Genomic DNA, 12805 nt, shown 5'->3' with positions numbered 1-12805 from the left:
GCAGACACATCCTCCTTGTGGATCTCGCCCTCTCCTCCTGGGTCCACCCGAATGCATGACGCTGGCTGATCTCGTGATGCTTCTCTGCCACCTGCACTTCCACCACCAGGTGGGTCAGTACTATCGGGTCTTTCATCGATGTTCCCTGGGCCCCCAACCAAGTGACTGGTGCCTTCACTATCTTCTTAGTTCCAGTACTATGCGGGAGGGTGGGGGGAAGGCACCTGCCACACATCTGCAGCCTCACCACTTCTGCCCATACTCGCCAGTTACAGCTCAGTATCTCCTACCACCATCAATCACCACCTGCGATGTCTGCTGCGGACGCCATCGATGTGTTATCAGTTGCCCTGATGCTCTTGTGAAAGGAGTGTTCTTTCCCCAAGGTGAAGGAGCGCTGCAATCCTGTACATCATATCCTGATACATGCCATGGCACCTGGCCACTGGCGCCCTAGACTCCACCAACAAAATCTGCACAGGCTGGCCACCAAAGACTGTGTGCGACTGTGCACGCGGCACAGCACTCACCGTGCTGCCTACCGCAGCTTTCCTCTATGTAAGGACAGCACACCAGATTGTGCTGTACTGCCTGTTGTACTGTTTTCTACGTTTGTTGTTTACTTGAATGTGGATAAATAAACTTTTCTTCTTGTGGCTGCACTATTGTTTGTGTCTAGCAATACAACAAGGGCTATACCAAGATTAGGAAATCCTACAAATTACCTCACTGTAAAGATTCAAAGATTGAAACTCCTGTTAGCTACATAAAAGCAGCAATATTCATTGTAAACGTGCTTTGTGTTACTAATGTAGTTTGCTATTATTGTTCAGTAAATATCATTGTGATAGGCATGTCAGGTATGAAAAACAGTCAGTAAAAGTCACTATTTTTCAGATTGGTCAGTTTTAGTCTGCAGTTTCTTGATTTTGGTTTGCAAAGTGAGTTTTATACCAAGGCCTTTTTGAAAAAGGTTTTGTGCAATGTGAAAAAAGGTATGTTGCTGGTAAAGTAATGTTTTATGTGACAGATACATTGAAAAATTAGAAAATGCTATCAAGAAGGTTCTGAGTTAAAACCTTGTTAACAACCCTGTGAACCAGAGGTAATTCATGATCTCCATATTAAGAACATTATCTAAGTGATGTGAAATCACTGAAAGCGTGAAGACGTTTGACAAATCAGGTATGAAACATTTGGATCATCAGTTTATGAACCATCTTTCCTCAAGATGATCAACACTAAGGCTCCGATAGCCTCTTTCCATCATGTATCAAACACAGGAACGGGACATTGCTGACTTGAAGCAAAGGATTCGTAATGCCATTGCCATTGATGACACTATGCTACAGCGAACATGGCAAGAGTACAATCATGATGTGCTTCGTGCAACTAAAGGCACCCATATAGAGGTCTATTAAACACTGCCAAAAAAACTTTTATAAACATTGATTACAATAAAATAAATGATGATATAATATTTCAACAACTACCGTTGTAATAAAATTTTGAAGTTTTTAAGGGGCTTTATGGACACCTTGTATATCCAACTGCTAAATGTATTGAACTGATGTCTTAGTTGCCACCAGGAACACCTCCAGATCACCAAGAAATAATTATTTTGGTCGTACACATATGTTATGTTGAACAGTTTGTCATTCTGCACCACAAGTACACCTGGGCAGTATTGTTAATGCCCATTTTTACATTGAGTTACATATCTTCCATTACCTGTCTTTATTCTGTTCAGCACAGATCAGATCTTGGTATGCTCTTCAAAACATGATGGCCTGGACAATATGTAGTGCATTTGAAGCTGTTCTGGGATAGCATTGTGTTACCATAATTTGTCCATCAGTCTGTTATTGTGAAGTCTGTTTTTATGAGTACAAGAATGTCCTCAGCATGACCAGCTATTTTTGTAAATTACCTCATGGCAGTAGGAGATTCTCACCACAAAAATGGGGGAGCTATTTGGCTGAGAATAGTCAAACCAGAAAGCTAGAGTATTTCCAACTGTTACTACGATGAAGCGTACAGTCTGGTTGAGCTGCTTATCAGTGAGTCTGGTTGAGCTGCTTATCAATGAGTGCACGTAAGGGTTATTATCCTGACTGCAGCACAATACTCTGCCACAGGGTACACCATTACAAAAGCAGAAGTTCTTAGTGTTGGAGTTGATGAATCTCATGTCATAGTACAAAGTTTCTGCAAGATGTTTCTTGACTTCATGTCAGCAGAAGTTTTCAGCAAATACTCTTTAAAGCTGAGTGTCCTGTGACTGCTAGATAACATGGACTTCTGTTATGCCTCAGTGGTTTCCCTTCAAAATATGCATTTATTTCCTTGTTGGAGAGCTTGTTGACAATGTGAAAACTGATGACTTTTCTCTTGGCAGCACTTGACTGTATCCACCAGTTTGTAGAACTTTGGTCAAGACAGCCTCACTAAAGCCAAGCTCTTTGTGACTTGCATCAAGAGCCCAATTGCCAGCACATCCAAATTTCCTTGGTGTTGTCTTAGGCTCGTCTGCTATATGCTGGGAAAACAGGAGGAGTTAGTACCAATATTTGTGGAAGACAATTATTAAACTTCGTTAAAGGGCTCATCTTATTGTAAATTAGAAGTTAGAAGTGTCTACTGATGTTTGATGAGGTTTCCAATTTGAAGGCAAGGTATGACTAATAACAGTTTGGATATCATCATTTGGCCCCACCCCCTCTTCACACCCCACCACTCCCCTACATTATTGTAATGCTCTGTTAGATATACAAACAAAGTTGAGGTCTTTTGTTCGTTTTGAAATCCTGCTTTCAATATAAGATTTCTGTGAGAGAACCTGGTCAATGCATCTGTGGTGTGAGTGGAAACCAGTCCATTCAGTATGCAGGTTTTGGAAAATGTGGCTCATTTTATTATATATTACTCTTTCCAAAGGTTTATGAACTGTCTAAGCGAAGCAATGGGTTGGTAGCTCCACATTTTGTCATTTGGTTCACCCAGTTTTAAGATGCCTATGGTTTTTGCTCTTTTCAAATCATGGGATAATTCACCACTTTGGAGAATATCGGTAAAGAATACTGCTAAACATTTTTTTACATACTTCCCCCTGTGGATTAGGAATTCTGAATGAATCCATCAAAACAAGATTCTTTCCCTGCTTTCATTTTATTGAGAGTTATCATTTCCTCACTGTTGAATGGTCTAGAGCAGAGTTTCTCGACTGCCATTTCGTGACACATTGGTGTGTCACAAATACATGTCGGACGTGTTGCAAAATTTTTAATATGTTTTGATCTTCCACTGATAAAATATCTAGAACGTAACAAATTTATCACCAAATCATTTCTTGGAGTAGCCCAGTTCGTAAGAAATCGCCTATATTATATATGATCCCATGCATAATAATAATACAGTAATTAAAAAAAGTGTATTGATGTGTGCATGTAGTGGTGATGCGAAAGTTTGAAACATACAGTGGTGTGCCCCAAAGGAAGATATGTTGAAAAACATGGGTCTAGAGAAACACGACTCAGGTTATGGGCTAGTTTGAAAGTCTTCAATTAATTTTTTACCTTAATTGTATATGACTGAATCTGATAACCTCTGGAGGTAGATACAATGTTATTTACTACTTGCTTGGGAGTAACAGCCTTCTTCATTTGGTCTGATGAGTTGGCATCTCCAAGATTTCTCCATAAGCACCAACCTTTTCTGCTTGAAGTGCAGAGCTTAAGACCTCAACTGTTTCAGTCCACTGCCTGTGGCAAGCTGTATTGATACTGTGCGGAAGTTCATCAGCTATTTCATGGTCATTGTTGTGACAAAATCTTTTGTATAGGATTTTGAACATTTCCATCCATCCCCTTTATATTCATTGCAGAAAGCCTCTTGGGATACATTTCTTTGCTATGAACAGCACAGCGCCAACGAACCTCTTACAATTTGCACATTTGCACATTTGTCCTGATTTTCAGAACATTTAGACCAGTCAGATTTGGAAAATCATCTTATGACAAGTATGCTTGTACCTATTTCAAGAAGCAATGGATAGTATTAACTGTGCAGGAAGTCTTCCTGGAACACATGAGGCAATACTGACCACCCTGAGGCTTTCCTTAGAGGATAGGTTCAAGAAAGGGATAAACCTGCATTTTTTACATTTGTCAATCTGGTGAAGGCTTTTGACAATGTTATTTGGAATGCGATCTTTGAAATTCTGAAGGGAGCAGGGATGATAAAATACAGAGAGCAAAATATTATTTACAACTTGTAAAGAAACGAGACTGCAGAAGACTCAAAGGACATGAAATGGGAGCAGTCACTGAAGAGGGAGTAAGACAATATTGTAGCCTATCCCTAATGTTTTTCCATCTATTCACTGAGCAAGCTGTGGAGGAAATCAAGGAGAAGTTTGGAAAGGGAATTAAAGTTTTGGCAGAAGATGAAACTGCAAAAGTCACTTCACAACTGAATCTCACACTCGCAAACCATATTGGCCCCAAAACAATGTGAAGGGAGTTCCATAAGTAGGGAATTTCTGGGCGAGATGGAATTCCAAAACCACTCATCGCTGATGCAAATACCAATAACAGGAAAATGTGGCTCTGAAGCAATAAAACCTGGGTGGTTGGTTGGTTTTTGGGGGAGGAGACCAGACAGCGAGGTCATCGGTCTCATCGTATTAGGGGCGGATGGGGAAGGAAGTCGGCCGTGCCCTTTGAAAGGAACCATCCCGGCATTTGCCTGGAGCGATTTAGGGAAATCACGGAAAACCTAAATCAGGATGGCCGGACGCGGGATTGAACCGTCGTCCTCCCGAATGCGAGTCCAGTGTGCAATAAAACCTGGATTAGGGTGCAATTGAAAAACGGCCTTTGGTCAGTTGAGTCTTGTTTCACACTGTTTCCAACTACTGGCTAAGTTTATGTCTGAAACACAGTGGGGATCAATGATGATATGAACGGCCATATTGTGCTATTCCATGGACCTCATTGTTATTCTGCAAGGTCACATTGCCACTAAGGATTATGTGACCATTTTGGCTGATCAAGTCAATCCCATGGTACAATGTTTGCTCCCTAGTGAAGATGCTGTATTCCAGACCAGCAGCGCTTCTGTTTACACAACTTAGAGAGAAGGGTGCATGATTGCTAACCATCTCCATCATCGTTATCTGAACTTGCCACTATTTTGCTGGAAGAATGTTGTAAGATTCCTTTGAAAACCATGCAGGGCCACTATTTATCCATTCCAAGACAAACAAAAGCTGTTTTGAATCCCAACAGTTTTCCTATAACGTATGATAGTGAAGGATGATGGAACATCTGTTAAGACATCAGGAAGTAACTTCCATGGGAGCTGTAGAGGGTAAGAGCTATAGAGGAAGACAGAGATTGGAATACATCCAGCAAATAATTGAGGGCGTCAGTTGCAAGTGCTACTTTGAGATGAAGTAGTCGGCATGGGAGAGGAACTCGTAGGGGGTCGCATCAAACCAGTAAGAAGACTGGTGACTCAAAAAATGAGAGTGGGGAAAAAATGTGTTGGTGTTTACAAGTTTTTGGCTGTCCCCTGTATACAAATTGCCATGTAATTGTAGGAATCCTTAGGTCTTTGCAGAGACTTCAGCAAGATGATCAGTTGTCAACTTTACACATTATCTTTACCACATGCTTCTGTAGAATAAATAGTTTTTTCACATTACTTACATTATTCCAGAAGGTTATGCTGTAAGACAATTGTGTGGAAGTATGAAAAATATGCCAGTAATCCTATCCGCAGATCAACACAAAGGGAGACTTCTCAGTGCAAAACAGGCACAACGGAGCTTTTCTGTATTTAGTAGCTGCTGCCATCTCAGTTTACTGTCCATCAGGATGTCAAATATTCACAACAGTGTGTCATCCAGTATGTGCTCTTTGAACTTTACTTCTGCTACACTGAAAGTTATTTTCATTTTTTGGAATTGCATAATGTGAGTCTCTATAAAATTAAGGGTTAAACTGTTTGCTGTGAACCAGTGTCTGGTGTGAATGTGTTTGACTTATTATCAGTACACTAATGTCACTGCCAAACAGGTAAATCATTTACGAGAGCCGAGAACAGAAGGAGATCATGTACCAGACATTTTGGGACACTGTATTTAGTGTCTCCTCACTCCAAATTTAGTCTTGGTCCTGTTGTATCATTTGTCAAAAGGACCATTCGTTGTGTCAACTTTTATCAATGCCAGTGGAAGGATTTTAAGAGCACTCTATTATAGTTTTTCTTTTAGAATTTTATGCTCTATGAAATCAAAGGTGTTGGTAATATCACAGACTATGCCAGTAGGATAGCTTTTCCTTGTTTAACTCTACCAGAGTTGAATTGTCAGACATTGCTTTCTCCATAGAGGAGCCTTTACAGAAGCTGAAATGAGCTGCTATTAAAATATTATTCTCGGAGAGGTATACTGTGGTAAAGTACCTTCTCAAAAATTATTGAGAACATGGAACAAAGGGATGTGGGCCTATAACTAGAGGTCACTTGATACCAACATGAAACATGAAAGGATGTTAAAAAGGATATTTTCAGCAGAGAAACTAGTCCTCTCAGAACACCCTCCTCTGCCTAAAATATAAAGGCATATCAGAAAGTCTTCGCCCCTATTTCTTACTAGCCAAAGTAAGGTACGTAAAGGTACTTATAAATATATGTGCTATTCTATACATCTTACACTATTTTTCCATTTAGCCCTTACTCTGGTTCAGAGTAAGACATTTGCCCCATGGCGGCACTATATTTAAGATGTCCTTGTGATATAATTTGTCTGGATGACTGGAATCACTATTGGGCTGCTGCATGTGAATTGCTGCCCTGCCAGAAACTCTTCAACAGACTGATAACTTGGAAATCACTACAGGAGCAAAATCTGGACTGTGTGGTGGGTGGTCCAGACTATCCTATTGAAATGACTGGATCCTGTCGGCAGTTCTGATTGCCGAATGTCACCTTGTATTGTGGATAACCGCATTGCCCACATTGAGAATCCCTGAGTGCTGCTTCCTGATGGCAGCCCGCAGATATTACAGTGTGGAACATAAAATTTTGACATTGGTAGTTGCACATAGAAGCATGAACTCCAGCAGGTGCACTCCAAGCCTGTTTATTAAATGACGAACTTCAGTAAAATTCACTTCAACCAAAAAATATTGAAACATGCTTTAATTAGTTGAATATCAGAATTTCTTTTACAGTTGCAAGAGCCATCCCAATGGAAGGCAAGCTAGGCACCAATGATTACAATCTTACTGTAGGCCGAGAAACATACTGCGTGGTCAGCATTATCAGTGAAATAATAAGCTCACATTACTAGCAGTGCCAAGCTCCTGTTCTGGAATATTCTGTTTGTATATTTACAGGCAAATGGCAAAAATTAAATGTAAAAAATAAACAAAGTGCTATCTTGAGTACAATATGCTCAAGACCTCCGAACATGGCAGTCATATGACACACGGATGGGTTCCTTCTACAGCAGGAGGACCCACCAGCATTTCATGAACTGCCATTCTGCAGTAGGCTACCAACGAATCATAGCCTATAATTTGCTTTTTCTACAACTGACCATCAGCTGCATCAATGTTGATTAAAAAGTAAGATAACAAAGTGTCTTGTGGTGATGGTTAAAGTTTAATCACAGTTAAATTGTCTCTGCACTGCACCAAATGCCAGTTAGCAAAACACATTCAGCTAACAAGAAATTTAACCACAGTTAAGTTTATGGCTTAGAAAGTGCCTGTAATACATTCAAAATAACAATAATCATTGTCTGTTGCAATTATGTGCAGTTTTCAGTTTGTTATCATAACAGGTACTGTTATTGTGCTATGGAGAGCAAGAAAAGGAGGCAAAATTTCTTAAAATTTGGAACTGAAAGTGAAAATTTTAGAATGCAAAAAAAAATGGACAGATGTGTTAAGAAGATTCTGGACTTGTTGATGGCTTGAACAGCAAATAATGCTGTACTACAATCTGACATAAATACTAGTAGAAGTTATTCATTAATTCAATTGAAACTTCATCCCATTTTTGGCTTTAAATTCAATACAGGTAAGGCATAGTGTCTAATGTCAGTTTGCATTTGCACATGCATATTCCCAATGTTGCATTGGCTACCATAACTCGGAAGTAACATACTTCATCACACAGAGTTGAAGATCACGAGTCCTTTTGCAGTTTCATTTGAGTGAAAGAGGAGACTTTTTTTTTTTTTTAAGCTACTCATCATCATTGAAAAGATACTTACTGACAAGATACGAACATGAGGCACTCCATGAAACAAAGAGATAGGTGTGTGTGTGTGTGTGTGTGTGTGTGTGTGTGTGTGTGTGTGTGTGTGTGTTACTGGCCAGTGGGGTAACATTCCAGACACTGACCTTTGCAATGAGAAAAACAGCAAATAGATTATTTATAATAAAGAACATCTACTACTACATGTAATACTTCTATTACATCAAGAAGAAAGGCACAGGACATCTTTAGAAAAAAAAAATTTGGAAGGAGGTAGATGCAAACCTGCTACCTTCCTCTTCATAGCTCACTATGCTAACAATTAAGCTACAGTTTCAACACAGCAGCCAGCTCTCAGTATCAGTATACACTGTGTACTTACCTTGTCTGCAAACATTATTATTTTGTATTTAAAAATGATAAGTTAGTGGCATGCTTTTGATAGATCAGCATTGTGCTGTTGCATTGAAATCTACTGTACCAATGATTCCAGGAAATCCATCCAACACACTGAAACCATCCACTACAGAGTGTAATTCTGCTTGAGGAGGAAACTTTAAAATTGTGGTGATATTGGTGCTGTGACCCCAATACATCACTGATAAGTCTTTGCGCTGTTATTCTATGACCATTAGCACTGTCACCAATAACTATATTAAATGCACCAGTTGCATACACCCTTAATGTTATTAGAAGTCTGTTCATGGGCAAAACAGGATTAACCCTATAAATAGGAAACGCCAACCTTTCACTGATTTGACCTCATAATCACCACACTGTTTCTTTTGAATGACAAAATCTCTCTTTAAATGTTCTATCCCTGTAATTTTCAAGATAATTTGCCCTTTTCACAAGTACACCAATATGGTTGCAATGATGATTTACATGTTTAAGATATAACATTTTTCGTCTCCTGTGCCATCTAAAACATCAAAATGCATCACTCTGTTAATACGATACATGTTTACTTTATTCTAACCATAATCACTTCAAGATAAATGATCGTTCAACATTGGTCGACTTTAACCGTGATCAACTCCCTTGTTCAACTTTAACCGAGGTTGGTGCAGTCAAATTTTGTGTTGACAAGGGTTGAATGCTGACATAACTGTGGTTAACTTTTAGTCAAAGTTGGTGCAATCAGCCCATGTGGTCATTCCACTTCGTTGTTACCTTCAGATATATCTGAAATGACTGAATCTATATGTGACTCGTTAATCCTGTAGTCAAAGAATACTGGGCTTTTGCAGTTCATGAAGTGGCCAGCTTTTGCAATTTTCTAAATTGATACTTGCCAGTCTTTGCACTGGGCCGATATTTTTGCCAAACAGAATTCCCTCACAGATAACTGCATCATTTCCAGAGAGTCTGAGACTGCAACTAACACTATCTGTGAATTCATTAATGCAACACTATACATGAAGTCAATGTATAATAGAACAGTAATTGTTCTATCTATCATACATCCCTCCAGGCAGGGCTGGTTTAAGGCACAAGTGGCCACTTGCAGTGTCAAACCGAGAGGGGCAAGAGAGGTGCATCTAGTGCAAAAATTGTCCACAGATTGTATAGAAAACAACCCGTTTCCATGCTCACCATATTTATATTCAGTTTTAAAGATCCTACCAAGAGCCCTACATATAGCAACTAGTGTATGATGGAGGGGAAGGGGGTGCCGAATTATATGTTGCTTGTGTGGAAAAATAGAGAGGGAATCGCCAAATTATATGTCGTGTGTGTGAGAAAACATTCTTGAACCAGCCCTGCCTCCAAATATTGCTTCAGTGTTTGTAGATAACATGTGGCCTCCTGCCTGTAAAGAAATTTTTGATCTAGTTGCAGATTTGGTTAGATATCACTTATGAAAATATTTCCTTTAAGAGGTGTCAGAATCAGACTGAACAAACTGCTTTCTGAAACCCTATAAATACCAAATTTACCTGGATTCCTTTATCTGTGGATATGGTGAATCAAGTTTCGTATGAATGGTGTTTCCAAAACACATTTCCATGAAGGTCATTTTGTTCCTGATAGCTCATTATGTTTGTACTCTGAACACACTCTGGAATTCTACTGCAAATAGAAGTGAGTGATTAAGATGGCATTTCTACGGATCTGTTTTACTTCCATTATTTTAGAGGTATGTGAACTATACTTTTTTTCCAATCACTGGGAATGTTTCTCTGTTCGAGGGACCTGATCAGTTTTGTGCAAAGTGATTTATTTGATATATTAAAGGTGTAGATGGACCATGATAATGCAGAAGAATGATTTATTTACTGAAAATATATGGGGAAAGAATTAATGGTTAAATATCTGACATTTTGTAAAATAATTTAGAGAAAGAGGCGTAGTTTCATTATCATGGTTGCACTAAAAACAATTCAAGATGTAGTTTGTGAATTGCTTGTTTCAAGAATCTTTCAATTTTCACTTATGTTCTGTTTTAATCTTGAGTCCATTTTTCACTTATATTATTTGTGAGTAGTCAACCCACTTTGGAGTGAGATTTCAGACAGTCGGGTCTTATTGAGCTTAATAGTTAAGCAAGTTTTGGGCAACTTGGTTTTGGATTCCAACAAAGGTGAAATTATGTCTGATAGAGTCATAGACAATCAAGAGCCAATATGAAATATGACAAAGTGCAGCCCTTGTGTTACAATGCAGTTTGTGAAATTTGAAAAACAGTACAAAAGTATATAGAGAGAATTTAGCCATGGTTGGGTTTTGTAATTTTCCAAGGTCACAAATGGAAAACTAATAAATCCATCTTAATTGCAACCATGACTGATTTCTATCTGTAACATTACCACGGTTGCTGTACCGGTGCCACAGAGTTTGGGAATGGAGTGGAATGACTTTTAATAAGTCCCTTGTCTCATTCCATTTCCAGTCAGTGAGCAGGAAGACAGACTGGTTATAGACCTCAGTAAGGTCCTGAATTTCTCCAGCTTCACATTCTTGTTCATGACTTTTTTACAGGAACATTTTCAGAGCTTTAAGAGTGACTTATTTTTGTGATCCACAATGCCTTTTTAAAGCATTCTAACTATTGTTTATTATGAAACACTAGCCAGAGAGAAACTGCTTACTTAGAATTAAGTCAAAATGACCGAGATTGTAAAAGTGTGTAATTCTAACGTGAGAAAAAGCTACAGTTCTATCATTAAAAAGGAAATTTGTAAAAACTACAATGTCGAAGTAACAAATTTAAGTGTCTGAAGCTTACAATTCTTAGCCAACTCTTTAAGAAGCGAAATCAATGAAATCGACAATGAAAACTGGGAGCTAAGGGTGAAGCAAAAATATAGTGAAGTGACTCGAGGCAAAAGTAATCAAGTGTCTAAAGGGAAAGAAGTGATTCACGAAGTTAAGACTTTAGTCACAACAAGAACAATGATCTGCTACATTTATGGATAAAACAAATATCATGTTCTGCAATTAAGTTGCCACATTAAGGATTATGCAAATGACTGAGAACTTGCAAAAAACAGTGCACTGAAAATGAAGGGAAATACAGAAAAAATTATAATAACAAGCAAGGATTATCAGGTAAAAAGACTAGTGTGATTTTTCTAACAGATAAGCGTGGCAAAAAACTATCTAGTATGTTTTGAGAAATAAATCAAGATGTACCTCTGAATAACGTGGTCAAACCATGATCAGAAACTTAACATGCCGTCGGCACAGGCCTTCAAACAAAAACCACACAAGAAAATGACTGTTTTATGCATAATGGAGTCCAATGATGTAACAAAAAATGAAACAGGTGTCCGCGTAAAACCTCTGCAGAATTTTCTAGGAAAGAATATAGAGAAACACAGGAGTTACTATAGTTACACACAGGCACAATCTAATCTATAGTTCATGTCTAAATAAAAAAATTGAAGGACGAATATTAAAATAAAGAAACTGTGTACTAATTAAGCAAACTATGATGCGGTTGATCACTGCTGTGTAGCTTTTACGCCACAAATGGCTTCCACCTGAACTATGAAGGGAAAATGTTTGTGTGTGATGATGTCAGTGAAATAATTACAGAAAGACTCAAACAGAATAAAACTGCCTATGAATTTAGTGGTTTGAATAAGAACAGGAATATATTTAGGATAAAAGACAGTGACTCAACAGGCAATAAATCTCTTGGTCTTGAGCTAGATACAAGAAGTACCACTCGAAAGGGTGAGTGTTCACAGACAATAAATCTAAATCCATTACTGTAGTGCAAATGAACATTTTCTCAATTTGGAAAAAATATTAGAATTAGAACATTTTTGTAGTACTGAAAATGTTGATGTTTTATGGATATCAGAACAATGGATGACAGATCATGTAGAATATTTTGTTCCTCAGGGCTATACTTTTGGTGACATTATGTGTAAATGTCAAAGAAAGAATGGAGGTGCACTAATGTTTGTTAGAGATACTGTAATGTTTTCTAAGATAGGTGTTAGCCCTTACTGTACTGAACTACACAGAGAATTTAGCTGTACAAGACATAGTACAGAGAATACTACAATTGGTAGTTTACATA

The sequence above is a fragment of the Schistocerca americana genome, chromosome 8 (genome assembly GCF_021461395.2).
Source record: "Schistocerca americana isolate TAMUIC-IGC-003095 chromosome 8, iqSchAmer2.1, whole genome shotgun sequence".
Taxonomy (NCBI): domain Eukaryota; kingdom Metazoa; phylum Arthropoda; class Insecta; order Orthoptera; family Acrididae; genus Schistocerca; species Schistocerca americana.
The sequence above is the reverse complement of the archived record's forward strand: the minus strand, read 5'-3'. Positions refer to the sequence as shown.